Here is an 11,442-nt window from a genome sequence, read left to right as displayed (position 1 = left end):
TGCAGTGCCTTCACCTGGGCGCCCTGCCCTGGCCGTGGCTCGGTCCTGCCGTGGCCGTGGCCCGGTCCTGCCGTGGCCGTGGCCCGGTCCTGCCGTGGCCGTGGCCTTAGACTTCTGGGCCACGGGGAGTCGTGGCTGGGCTTCCCTCCTATGAAAATGCCCGCCTGCGGGGTGGCAGATGGGCCTGGCCTTGGGAAAGGCAGCTGGCCATTGGTTGCCATGGTGACCAGGGAGCGAGTTGCTGTCTGGGAATGCCGAGTGAGTGAGTGAGCCAGGGAGGGAGAAGGGGCAGTTGGGGTCTGTGTGCCTTTGCTTCCCGGGAGGCTATCTCTCCCACGGCCTGCCCTCACTCTCAGCCTCGTGGTCTCCCCCAGGCCGCAGGCTCAGCCAGCCTGCCCCCACCCCTCCCGCCCGGGGTGGTTGCACTCTCATCCCACAGGGCCCTGGGGGCTCTTTCTCCCCAGCCCTGGCCCAGCCCTCCCGTTACCCCCTCCCCAGGGAGCGCCTCTCCTCTCAGCGGAGGCGGGAGGTGTTTTTAACGCTTTTCTACTCCGGAAACCGTCACTGTGACAGAGGCAGTCCTCTCTCCCACCTGCTCCGGGTCCCAGGCCAGAGCCGCCTGGGGGCACTGGGCACTGCCGTGGGAGTGGACGGCTGTGGGCGGGGCCAGGAGGCTCCCTGTTCACCAGGGATCTCCGTCTCTCTCTCTCTCTCTCTCTCTCTCTCTCTCTCTCTCTCTCTCTCTTTCCTAGAGAGTGGAAGGGAGGGGCAGTGGGGAGAAAGAAACATCGATGTGAGAGAGACACATCGATGGGTTGCCTTCCCCACATACCCCAACCAGGGCAGGGATAGAGCCTGCCACCGAGGTACATGCCCTCGATCAGAATCGAACCCGGGACCCTTTCGTCCTCCGGCCAGTGCTCTATCCACTGAGCCGAACTGGCCAGGGCTCAGGGCCTCTCTTTACCCACATCGGACCGGGAGGCTGCGGAGGGGTGCTGTGAACGCCTGGCCCTGGCCCCGGTCGGGGTACGAGCATTCCTCCAGGCTCACCCAGCACCCGTGCCCCCGACCTGGTCTGCCAAGTGCCTGCCCCCCAGCCCGGTCCCTGCTCCGCCCCCTCTCCTGGCTGGGGAGCCCTGGGCCACGTCATGTCCCGTGGGAAGACTCCGCTGGGGGTCCTGTGAATAAACACGCCTGGCATTTCCCCTGGCTCCCGGGCTTCTCTCTGTCTGTACGAGCGAACGAAAGTGGCCGAGGGCAGCCACTCGCACCCAGGAGGGACCTGACACTCTCGGCAGAGGGTGGCCGGGGCCCAGGGAGCGTGCTGTCTGGCCGGGGGCCGCCGGGGCCCCGGGCACGGGAAGGTCAGGAGAGAGGAGGGAGGCAGCCGCCCCCCGCCCCCCTCGGTGCCCTGTGCGCTGTGTGTGTGACACCCACCCCCGGGCCCGCGTGCCAGCGCCTGCCCCCAGCGGCCGCCCCCAGCTGTGTGCCAGCCTGCTGAAGGGCAGGCACCGTGCCTGCTGCGGCGCTGAGCTATTTTCAGAAGCTGCCAGATTTCCTTCGGCAGCGGCAGCGGGGAGGCTGGGGAGGGAGGGGGCGGACGCAGGAGACTGCCTCTTGACAACTCCAGCAGCCAAGCACCCTCCGCCCTCGGGAGCCCCGTGGGCAGCCTCAGGGGGGCCCTGACGGTGGCATATCCCCCTCCCCCCCGCCCTGCTCCCATCCTGAGACCTCCCAGACTTGGGGGGCTCACGGGCTCCCCAGCAGCTCGCCCTCCCCCCCTCCCTGGGGTGTTGGGGAGTGAGGAGGTGCTGGGGGGCAGGGACAGGCTCCCAGTCCCGAGTTGGGCGCTGCTTTCTGCCTGGCGACCTTGCACACGTCCTCAGCGTTCCTGCCTCTGTTTCCTCCGCGGTGTGGTGGGACGCCAGTGCCCACCTGGGAGTCGCCTGCGGGCTCCGGCCGTGCTGCCTGAGCAGGACGGAGGGTGCCTGGCACAGGCTCAGGTCCAGCCCCCATTCCCGCCCCAGCAGCCTGAGCCGGCAGGAGAGACGAAGTGCTGGGCGTTGCTCGAGGGAAAATCGATCCAGCCCCAGATTTGCCTCCGGGGCCTCCCACGCGGCAAACCAGGCTCCCTCCCCCCGCGGGGCTCCCTCCCAAGGGCCCGCTCTGCACAGCAGCATCGGGGGCTTCCTGGACCTCGGCTTCGAAGAGGCCCCCCCCCCTTCTGAAGGGCGCCGGCTCCCCGGGGGAACTCTGGGTCTCACAGGGGCTGTGGTTCAGACCCTCTCGTCAGTCCTCTGTCCAGTGAAATGATGGGCAGGTGCAAAGCCGGCCCACGGGGGGCCTGTCTAGTCACAGAGCCCCATAGACACAGGCTCCTCCTCTCGGCTACCTCCGGAGCACCCCCTGTGCCCGGGGCCCCGTGCTGGGTGCAGGCGGCAGCATGGGAGCCACGGACCGAGGCTGCCTGGGAAGGGGGGGCCGCTCCCTGAGGGTCAGCGGGTCCCGGCAGCTGAGCAGCCACGTGGCCACACGCTCGCCTCTGCCTGTGCAGACGCGGGTGTTGGCGAGGGCTCCAGGTCACCTCCCTGGGAGCTTCCAATAAAGCCACGAGGTGTCTTCATACATGTGCATGTGTGGGAGCGTGTGTGTGTGCATGTGTGTGCATATATGTGTGAGAGGTTTCTTCCCAGGATGCTCCCTGACCGGCCGATGGCAGAGGGCTCTGTCTTGCACTGCTGGCTCTGTCTGGCTCTGTCTTGAGCCTCGGGGTCTCGAGGTTCCAGGGGAGCCCGAAGCTCTCTCTCGCGCAGGGAGAGGGCACAGCCCGGGCAGCTGCCTCCGGACCTGGCTGCTGAGCCCGTTGCACCCCCAGTCCGTCCTCGCAGCTGCCCGCACCAGCCGTGACGTTCTTCCCGTTGTCCTCTGGGCAGCCGCGTGGCCACCCGTGGGCCGAGGCCAGAGGCAGGGAAGGGCCTGGGAAGACCCCGGCGCCCTGGGTGTGGGGCGCTCTGTTTAGAGCCGGAGACCTGAGCTCGGCTTTACAGGAAGCCGTGGGCAAGGCTGTTTGGTGGGTGTCACCCTCGCCGGAGAGCATTTCCATTGCTTTCCAGAGAGAGAGGGAGACACGTGGCCACGTGGCCGCCTGCAGGTGCCCTGGCGGGGGCAGGGGGTGGACGGTAACCCAGGTAGCGCCCTGGACGGGGAATTGAACCCCAGACCCTTCTGTGCCAGGGCCGGTGCTCTAACCCCCAGCCTGGCACGGAAGGGTCTGGGGCGGCCGTTCTGCTTTTTGAGGTTCCCCATCAGTAGAATGAGACACTGACGCGTCAGGGGTAGGTGACAGACTGTGGGGATGTTCTGTGGTCTCGGGCATATCAAACACTTCTCTGGGCCTCGGTTTTCTTGCCTCTTGAACGGGAGTGATCCTCCCAAGGTGGGCAGGGCTGCGGTGGAGACGGGGCGAGGGGTCCAAGTGGAAGGCCCTGCTCACCATGCTGCCCACGTGCCTGCCCCGTGCTGTGCCGATCTGCCCGGGCTCTGCCTCTGTATCCTGACCAGGAGAAGCAGCTGGGCAGGGCAGGTTGATGGGGGTGTGGGGCCACCTGCTGGTCAGCCCGGTGAGCATTCAGTAGATGCCTACTGTGTGCCAGAGCTTGAGGCGCTGTGGTCCTGCCTGGGTGGCGGGGGAGACCACAGCGTCACAATGCACAGCTGCCATTGACCAAGTGCCTACTGTGCGCCATGAGGGTGCTGGCGCTTTACCTGGGTCATCTCAGTCCTCACATTCCCGGCGGCACACGGAGGAATGGAGCCCCAAGCTATAGCCACTGCCCTCTCTGCTGCAGGGGGTCAGGGAAAGGAACGCTACTTCGACTGGTGGCAATCAAAGAAGACTTCCCAGAGGTGGTGACATATAGATTTGGGTGGACAAAGGTTTGTGAAAGGGCTTTCCAGCTGCAGCCAGAGCCCCTGTCTGACTGAGCTGCCTGCCTGCACCTGGGGCCTCTCTCTCTGAAGGTCCCTGCAGGCCAGGGTGCAGTGGTCTATGGGCAGAGTTGGCCAGGGCTGAGGGAAGACAGGCGAGGCAGAGGGGGCTCTGTCCATGGTGGCCAGGCAGGTCCAGAGCATCCATCCTCACTGGGTCCTGAGGGGATCCAGGGGCGGGGGGGCTGCTCAGGGCTGTTCCCTGCACAAGATGAGGGGCTGTGGAGTGTCTCCTGGGCAGGCCTCCTGGGCTGCGGGCCATGGGAGTCCTTCTCTAATGCCAGGCCAGAGACAAAGTGGGTGACAGGCTGGGACGTGAGGCTCAGGGAAGGCCACTGAGGAGGAGGAGGAGGAGGAGGAGGGGGAAGGACGAGAAGGTGGCTGTAAGCTTTATGAAGGTCACTATCATCTTGTGTAATTTGTTCTTTCTTTTTTTTTTTTTTTTTTTTTTTTTTTGCCAAATTTTTTAAACTTAAACTTCTTCTTTTTTTTTTTTAATCAATCTTTATTGTTCATATTATTACAAAGGTTCCTCATTTCTTCCCCCCTCCACCAGGTTCCCACCCCACCCTCTGCCCCCTCCCCATCCCCCATTGTCCTCATCCATAGGTGCACAGTTTATATTCAGTCTCTTCCTCCCTCCCTTTCCCCGATAGTAAATCCCTTTTCAGATAGTAAATCTGTTACTTAGCATTTTCTCATATCAATAATACCTCCACATGCCCAATGATACATTTCACACAAAAGACATTTCCAAATAGGTCAACCAGCCTCATCCAGGCCCCACCCAAGGCACTCACAGATCAACACCCCAGCGCTATACTAACTCAACACATCCAGATCTAAGCCTTCATCACTTGATTCAGCAGACCCTCAAGTTCCCGCAAAAGTTTCCAGCCATGTCTGAGAGGCAGCCGTGGGCAGGTACAGGCGAGGAGCGAGCTGTTTCGGGCCTGGCTGCTCCGGGCCTGGCCTCTGTTGCTCTGGTTCGTTCCACAACCAGCTGCTCCGGGTCTGGTCACTGCCGCTCCCGACCTAGTTGCTCTGGACTTGGCTGTTGCTGCTACAGGCCTGGCCGCACCCGACCCGGCTGCTCTGGGCCCGGTTGCTCCGGTCCCGGCCGCTCCGGGCCTGGCCGCTCCCAGCCTGTCAGCCGCTGCTCCGGGCCTGGCCGCACCCGACCCGGTTGCTCCGGGCCTGGGCGCTCCCAGCACGGCAGCTGCTGCTCCGGGTCTGGCCGCTCCCAGCCTGGCAGCCGCTGCTCCTGGCCTGGCCACACCCGACCCGGTTGCTCCGGGCCTGGCCGCTCCCAGCCTGGCAGCCGCTTCTCCAGGCCTGGCCACTCCCAGCCTGACAGCCGCTGCTCCGGGCCTGGCCGCACCAGACCCGGCTGCTCCGGGCCTGGCCCCTCCCAGCCTGGCAGCTGCTGCTCCGGGCCTGGCCGCTCCTAGCCTGGCAGCCACTGCTCCAGGCCTGGCCACACCAGACCCGGCTGCTCCGGGCCTGGCTGCTCCCAGCCTGGCAGCTGCTGCTCCGGGCCTGGCCGCACCTGACCCGGGTGCTCCGAGCCTGGCCGCTCCCAGCCTGGATGCTCCGTGCTTGGCTACTGCTGTTCTGGGCCTGGCTGCTCCCAACCTGGCTGCTCTGGGCCCGGCTTCTCCGGGCCCGGCCACTCCGTGTCTGGGTGTTCCTGGACTGGCCACCCTGGGCTTGGCCGCCTCTGCCTCAGGCCTGGCTGCCACTGCCCCAGGTCTGGCTGCTCCAGTGCTGGCCGTTGATGCTCTTGTTCTGGCTGCTTCTGCTCTGGGGCCTGGCCACTGCTGCTCCGGGCCCAGCTGCCACTGCCTTGTGCCTGGCCACTCTAGGCCTGGTCGCCGCTGTTCCAACATTCTGTCCCTTTTTTCTCTTTTTTTTTCTTTTTTTTAAAAAAAACACAAAACAACGCATTTATGTTGCAATGTTGGCTGGTGCGTTGAGTTCTTTGATTTTTCAAGATCTTCTTTGTATTCTTTCTTAAGCAATTTTACTATCATTTGCTCTCACTTGATTTCTTCACATTGAGAACTTCTTTGGTTTCTTCCTCCTTGTCCTGGGAGCTCAGCAGGTTGGCCTGTGGCACCCCTTTGTTCTCTGCAGGCTCCTGCGCTGCTTCAGCCTGTTACCAGGGTCGGCACCGCCCAGGAAGCAGCCCCCGTCCTTGGCTCCGTTGCCAGCGCTCAGCAGTCGAAGGCTCAGGGGCACCCCCCCCCCCCCGGGGGCCCCGTCGCCCGGCTCCTTGCTGGCGCCCGGCTGGTCGATGTCCGGCAGGGGCTCCTGCTCCTCGTCGCGTTCCTCCAGACTGGAACTTTCTTTCTCCCTCCCATTAGGGGAGTCCAGGATCAGAGTCAACAGACTGTCCTCTGCGCGCAGTGTGCGCGACTCCAGGGGCTTGGCCTTTCGCCGCGCTCCCAGGACTCCACCTCACAACCCCGTCTCCCCCTGCCCGAGCCTGGGTCCCCAGGGACTGGCCCAGACCTGGAGTTCGGGGCGGTCTGGACTGAGGCTCAGCGCCACCGCCTGAGGCTTTGTTTCTTCCGGCTAGGGTAATCCAGCATCAGAGTCAACATTCAGTCCTCTGCGCGCCATGTGCGCGCGACTCCGGGGGCCCTGCCTTTCGCCATCCCCCGGAATTCCGCCTCACAGCCCCGTCTCCCCCTGCCTGAGCCTGGGTCCCCAGGGTCTGGCCCATAACTTGGGGCTCAGTGCTGCCGGTTCGGGGGTTCAGCCCAGGCTGGGGGTTCTATTTCCTTCCTGCTAGGGAACGCCAGGCAGCACCCAGCCCTCTCCTCCTCTCCGGCTGCGACCTCTCCGCTTGCGCGTACGTGCGAGCGCGCAGCATGTCTCCGTACCTTAGGCTTTTTTTCAGCTCCTCTGATTTTCCTTCTGGTTTTCTCCCTCCTTCCTATTGTAGAGTTTTCAGTCAGTCGACTACCTGTAGCTTTGGGCAATGTCCACTCTACATTTTAGTTGTATTCCATTGAAATTGTTGTGAGCTGCTGCGGCTAGGTGTCTACCCGAGCAGCCATCTTGGATCCTTAATTTGTTCTTTCGATGTCCTCTCTAATAAACCCGTGCCTATTCCAAGGTCATAAACACAACCTTCTATTTTTGTTTCTTTCCTAGAATCTTAATTTTCACACGTGGGGCCATGACCCACGTGTAGTTGATGTGGGAGTGCAGTGGGAGCCCGGGATTGAGGCTTATATTTTCCCAGATGGATAGCTGGACAGGACCATTCCTGAAGGAAAATAAAGATTTCTTTTCCCGTTGAATCTGATGACACTCCTCAAAAATCATTTGACTGTATATGTGTGGATCTAGTTCTGGACTCCTTTCCCTTCCATTGATCACCTGATTGCCTATATAGTTGGCGATATCATACTGTATTGATCACATTCGATCCATGACCATGGCATACCTTTCTAAAGTTTTCTTTCATTTTTTCTCAACAATATTTCCCAGCCTTGCACATTGTGCATTACATAATTGCTAGCATTTTTTAAAAATTTGGATACTATTGCAAGCAGAATTTAAAAAAAATTTAATTTTCCAGTAGTGTATGACTAGTTTATCCAAATGCAATTGATTTATACTTATTTTTTAATTTTATTATTTTAAAAATATATTTTATTGATTTTTTTACAGAGCGGAAGGAAGAGGGATAGAGAGTTAGGAACATGGGTGATGAGAGAGAAACATCAACCAGCTGCTTCCTGCACACCCCCCTACTGGGGATGTGCTTGCAACCAAGGTACATGCCCTTGACCGGAATCGAACCTGGGACCCTTCAGCCCGCAGGCCGATGCTGTATCCACTGAGCCACACCGGTTAGGGTGCAACTGGTTTTTAGACGTTGGCGTCACATCCTGGGACATGGCCACATGGACCCTCTGGTTTGTGAAAAGGGCTTCCCAGTAACATCCCCTGTGGATGGCGGCAGCTGCGCCTCTTCCCTTCCCGCCTCCCGCCCTTGTTTTTCTCGCCCGCGCGGGCTGGGGCTTCTGACAACACAGGACGGCAGTGGCGCCGGCAGAGGAAGATGAAGGAAGTGGCTGACGTGCTGTTCCTCGGAGGCCATTCTGTCCACAGAGCAGTCACAGGCCGGGATTCTCAGGTTGGCAAAGTCCTCCTGCCGCCAGGGTGGGTGTGGAGGCCAGACCGGCTGCGCAGAGGACAGGAAGCGGACATGGGGACCGTGGCCGGGGCTGTCCCTGGCCCTCTGTCCGGAGGCCCCAGCTTCCGGAGTCCTCCTCGCTCATCAAGGAGGGACGAGCTCCGGAAAGGGCGGGAGGGCAGCCTCCGGGGCGAGGGCAGGGGGCGGAGCTGCCGGCCCCGAGCTGCCCACGTGTGTGATTCCCGGGAAAGCCGCCCGCTTCCCACGGGCACGCGTGTCAGAAACGGCGGGAAACGGGGTGCTTCCGGTCTGTTTCCCTCCGGGCCGTCCCCATCGGCCGCTGTTCTCGGTGACGGTAACTGTGCGGGTGGAGGGCTGGGCCTGACCCCTGTTCTCTCCGCGTTACATACAGACAGTCCCCACGTTGGCATGCGGCTTCCGTGGCTCTGGGTTGCCCCACCTTGCCTGGGTCGCTCCTCCTGTTTAACTGGTTTATCCCATGATTGGCATTGGGGTTCCTTCCCACACGCATGGACTCTCTTGTGTTGATGTCTGTGTGGGTGGCCCTTGCCCTCGACCCCTTCTGGACGCCCCCTGAGGGCCACCGCAGAGGCAGGCGAGTCCCGCTTTCCTGCCCGCTGTTCACGGTCAGTGACACCGCTCTGTGCCCTGGATGGGCCACAGAAGGGACCTCCCGGCAGCCTCCGCCCGTCTTGGAGCTGAGAGAAGAGGCTCCTTTTCCCATCGGTTCCTCTGCTGGTTCCGTGTCCCCGCCTGGGCGGGAGCAGATCCCATCCTGTGACTCGATTGCCCCTCCATGCAGCCCAGTGGGCCTGCAGTTCTGTTTTGAGGGCCTCCTTTCTCCACCGACGCCGGCCTGGGCAGACGGCGACTGAGGGAGCGAGCCGGGGGTGGCCACGGCCACGCCGCCGGGCCTCAGTGAGGAGGCGCGCAGCCCCGTTCCTGAGAGCGGGTGCCCGTGGGCGCGGGGCAGGGGCACGGCCGGGCCCGGTGCCTGTGCCCGTGGGATGAGGAGTCAGACACGTGGCTAGGATGGCACCCGCATGCGCCGCTTCATTGGCACCTGTGCCAGGAGCCTCCTGCGGGCCTTGGTCGGGTCATCCCGGCCCGGGGATGGGGAGCCCATGGACGGAGCTGGTCGCACACCCCCCGCGGCCCTGGCTGCGGCCCGCCCGGGAGCCGGCGCCCCTGCAGCTCGGAGCTGTGGGATCCGGAGCTGTGGGTGCTCACACATCACCGCGCCGCGAAGTGTTAGAAAAAAAGTCCGCTAAAAATAACCACCGAGGAATATTTAATTCGATAGCAAGACTGTGACTAACGCACGGAACAGAGGGCGTCTGTGTGACAAGGCCCAGGACAACGACGGGGAGAGAGTCGTGCTGACCTTTAACCGGCGCCAGGGGAGCGGGGCTGAGCTGGGCGCCGGGGACGCCCTGGCTCGGGGCAGGCGGGCTGTGCGCAGGGGACGGGGTGGCCACGGCGGGAAGCGAGGGCGCAGGCGGTTCTCGGGGAAATCAATGCCTTTGGGTGTCGACCAGAGAGAAGGGGCCGGTGCTGAGCGAAGAGCCGGCTGGGGAGAGGCGGACAAGGGAGGCCAGCCCGGCTGGATGGGGGGCCGCGTCAGCTCTCAGCCTGGCTCCCCAAATGCAAGGGGACCCGGCACTTCTGGGAGGTGACTGCCGTGGCTGGGGAGGGCGGGGCCCAGTGTGGAGGGAATGGTACCCGCGCTGGGCCTGAGTGCCCCCGGCACCGCCCTCCCAGGCCTCCCTGAGGGAGAAGCTGCTGTTCTCTCAGGCCTCCGAGGGGAGACCCCGGGCAGAGGGTTGAGCTGCCTGCTTGGGGTCACCTCGCTGGGGAGCAGCCGGGTTTGGATGTGAACTCAGCGACCTCACGCTCAACTCTTACGCTGCCAGGTCCCTTGGAAAGGGCCACAGGCTGCCAGGAGCCTAGCCCAGTGGTCAGCAAACTCACTAGTCACCAGAGCCACAAACCAACAGGACAACGATGGAAATTTCTTTGGAGAGCCACATTTTTTTAAACTTAAACTTCTTCTAACGCCACTTCTTCAAAATAGACAAGCCCCAGGCCGTGGTATTTTGTGGAAGAGTCACACTCAAGGGGCCAGAGAGCCGCATGTGGCTCTCGAGCCTCGGTTTGCCGATCACTGGCCTAGACCGACAGGTTGGGGCTGGGTTTCTGCCGGGGCCGCCCAGTAAGCTCTCAGGGAAAATCACCACGGCTCCCGGCACGGCAGGGCTCCGGGTCCAGACCCCTCCCGAGGCTCCATCGTTCACGCCTGCATCGTACATCCTGACCCACCGCCCTCAGGGCGGCGGGGGCACAGCGTGCTCGCCATCTCCTGGCCCGGCTCTTCCTCAGAGGTGACAGAGCGGGGACTGTCTGCCTCCCCCGGTCAGAGGCGGACCGGAGACAGTGCCTGAGGGTCTGTTCCCACCCTCGTCTCTGCGCCCCTGGAGGAGGAGCTCAGCCGTGGCCCCTGATCCAATCCAGGGCCAGTGGGTTCTGGGTGTATCTTCCCCTGGACCCTCCCCACGGGCAAGGCTGTGGGTGACAGGCAAGGTGTGGAGGCGGCAGGCGGAGCGGTGGGCTCAGACCCCCCCCCCCCCACCCGGGCTCCGGAGAGCTGGCTCTGGCGGGGGGCATGTGTTCTTCCCTCCGAGCCTGGACGGTGGGGCTCCGCCGATCCCCCTCCCCCCTGGGAGAGCATCATGAGACTCCAGGAAGGCCTGGCTCACAGAGGAGGGAAGCGAGTGGTGCTGGTGAGGAGGGGCAGGTGTTTGGAGAATGGGGGAACGTGCAAATATGCGGCCGAGCCGGGACTCCAGGGGGAGGGCCTTTGCCTGGTTTGTTCCCCCAACGAGCCCAGGACGCCCTGGAGGGGCCTGGTCCTCGGGCCTGTTCTTACATCGCTCACCTCTGCTTCTGACCCAACGCCTAGCAACGGTGGCTGCCCCCATGTCACAACCCTGCCTCCCCCTACAGCCACCTCTTCCACCGCCCGCGTGCCTGCTCACTCGCGACATCCTGACCACACTGGCCTTTGCGTTTCTCTTTTTCCTTTCTATATTTTTATTGATTTCAGAGAGGAAGGGAGAGGGGGAGACACAGAGAGAGAAACATCAATGATGAGAGAGACTCATTGATCGGCTGCTTCTTGCACGCCCCCTACTGGAGACAGAGCCCGAAACCCGATGGAATCAAACCCGGGACCCACAGGCCGACGCTCTATCCACTGAGCCAAAGCGGCTTGGGCCACA

At 62.5% G+C, this 11,442-nt stretch overlaps 1 protein-coding gene across 1 annotated transcript in view; it reads right to left on the bottom strand.

Moving 5' to 3' along the window:
• Window positions 1-11,442, bottom strand: part of CISH (cytokine inducible SH2 containing protein) — a 262,755-nt gene that overhangs the window by 32,289 nt on the left and 219,024 nt on the right. The window lies entirely within an intron of this gene.

The sequence above is a fragment of the Pipistrellus hanaki genome (assembly GCF_964339955.1).
Source record: "Pipistrellus hanaki genome assembly, chromosome: 13".
Lineage (NCBI taxonomy): Eukaryota > Metazoa > Chordata > Mammalia > Chiroptera > Vespertilionidae > Pipistrellus > Pipistrellus hanaki.
Note: the sequence above shows the minus strand (reverse complement) of the source record. Positions and strands in the feature narration are given on the sequence as shown.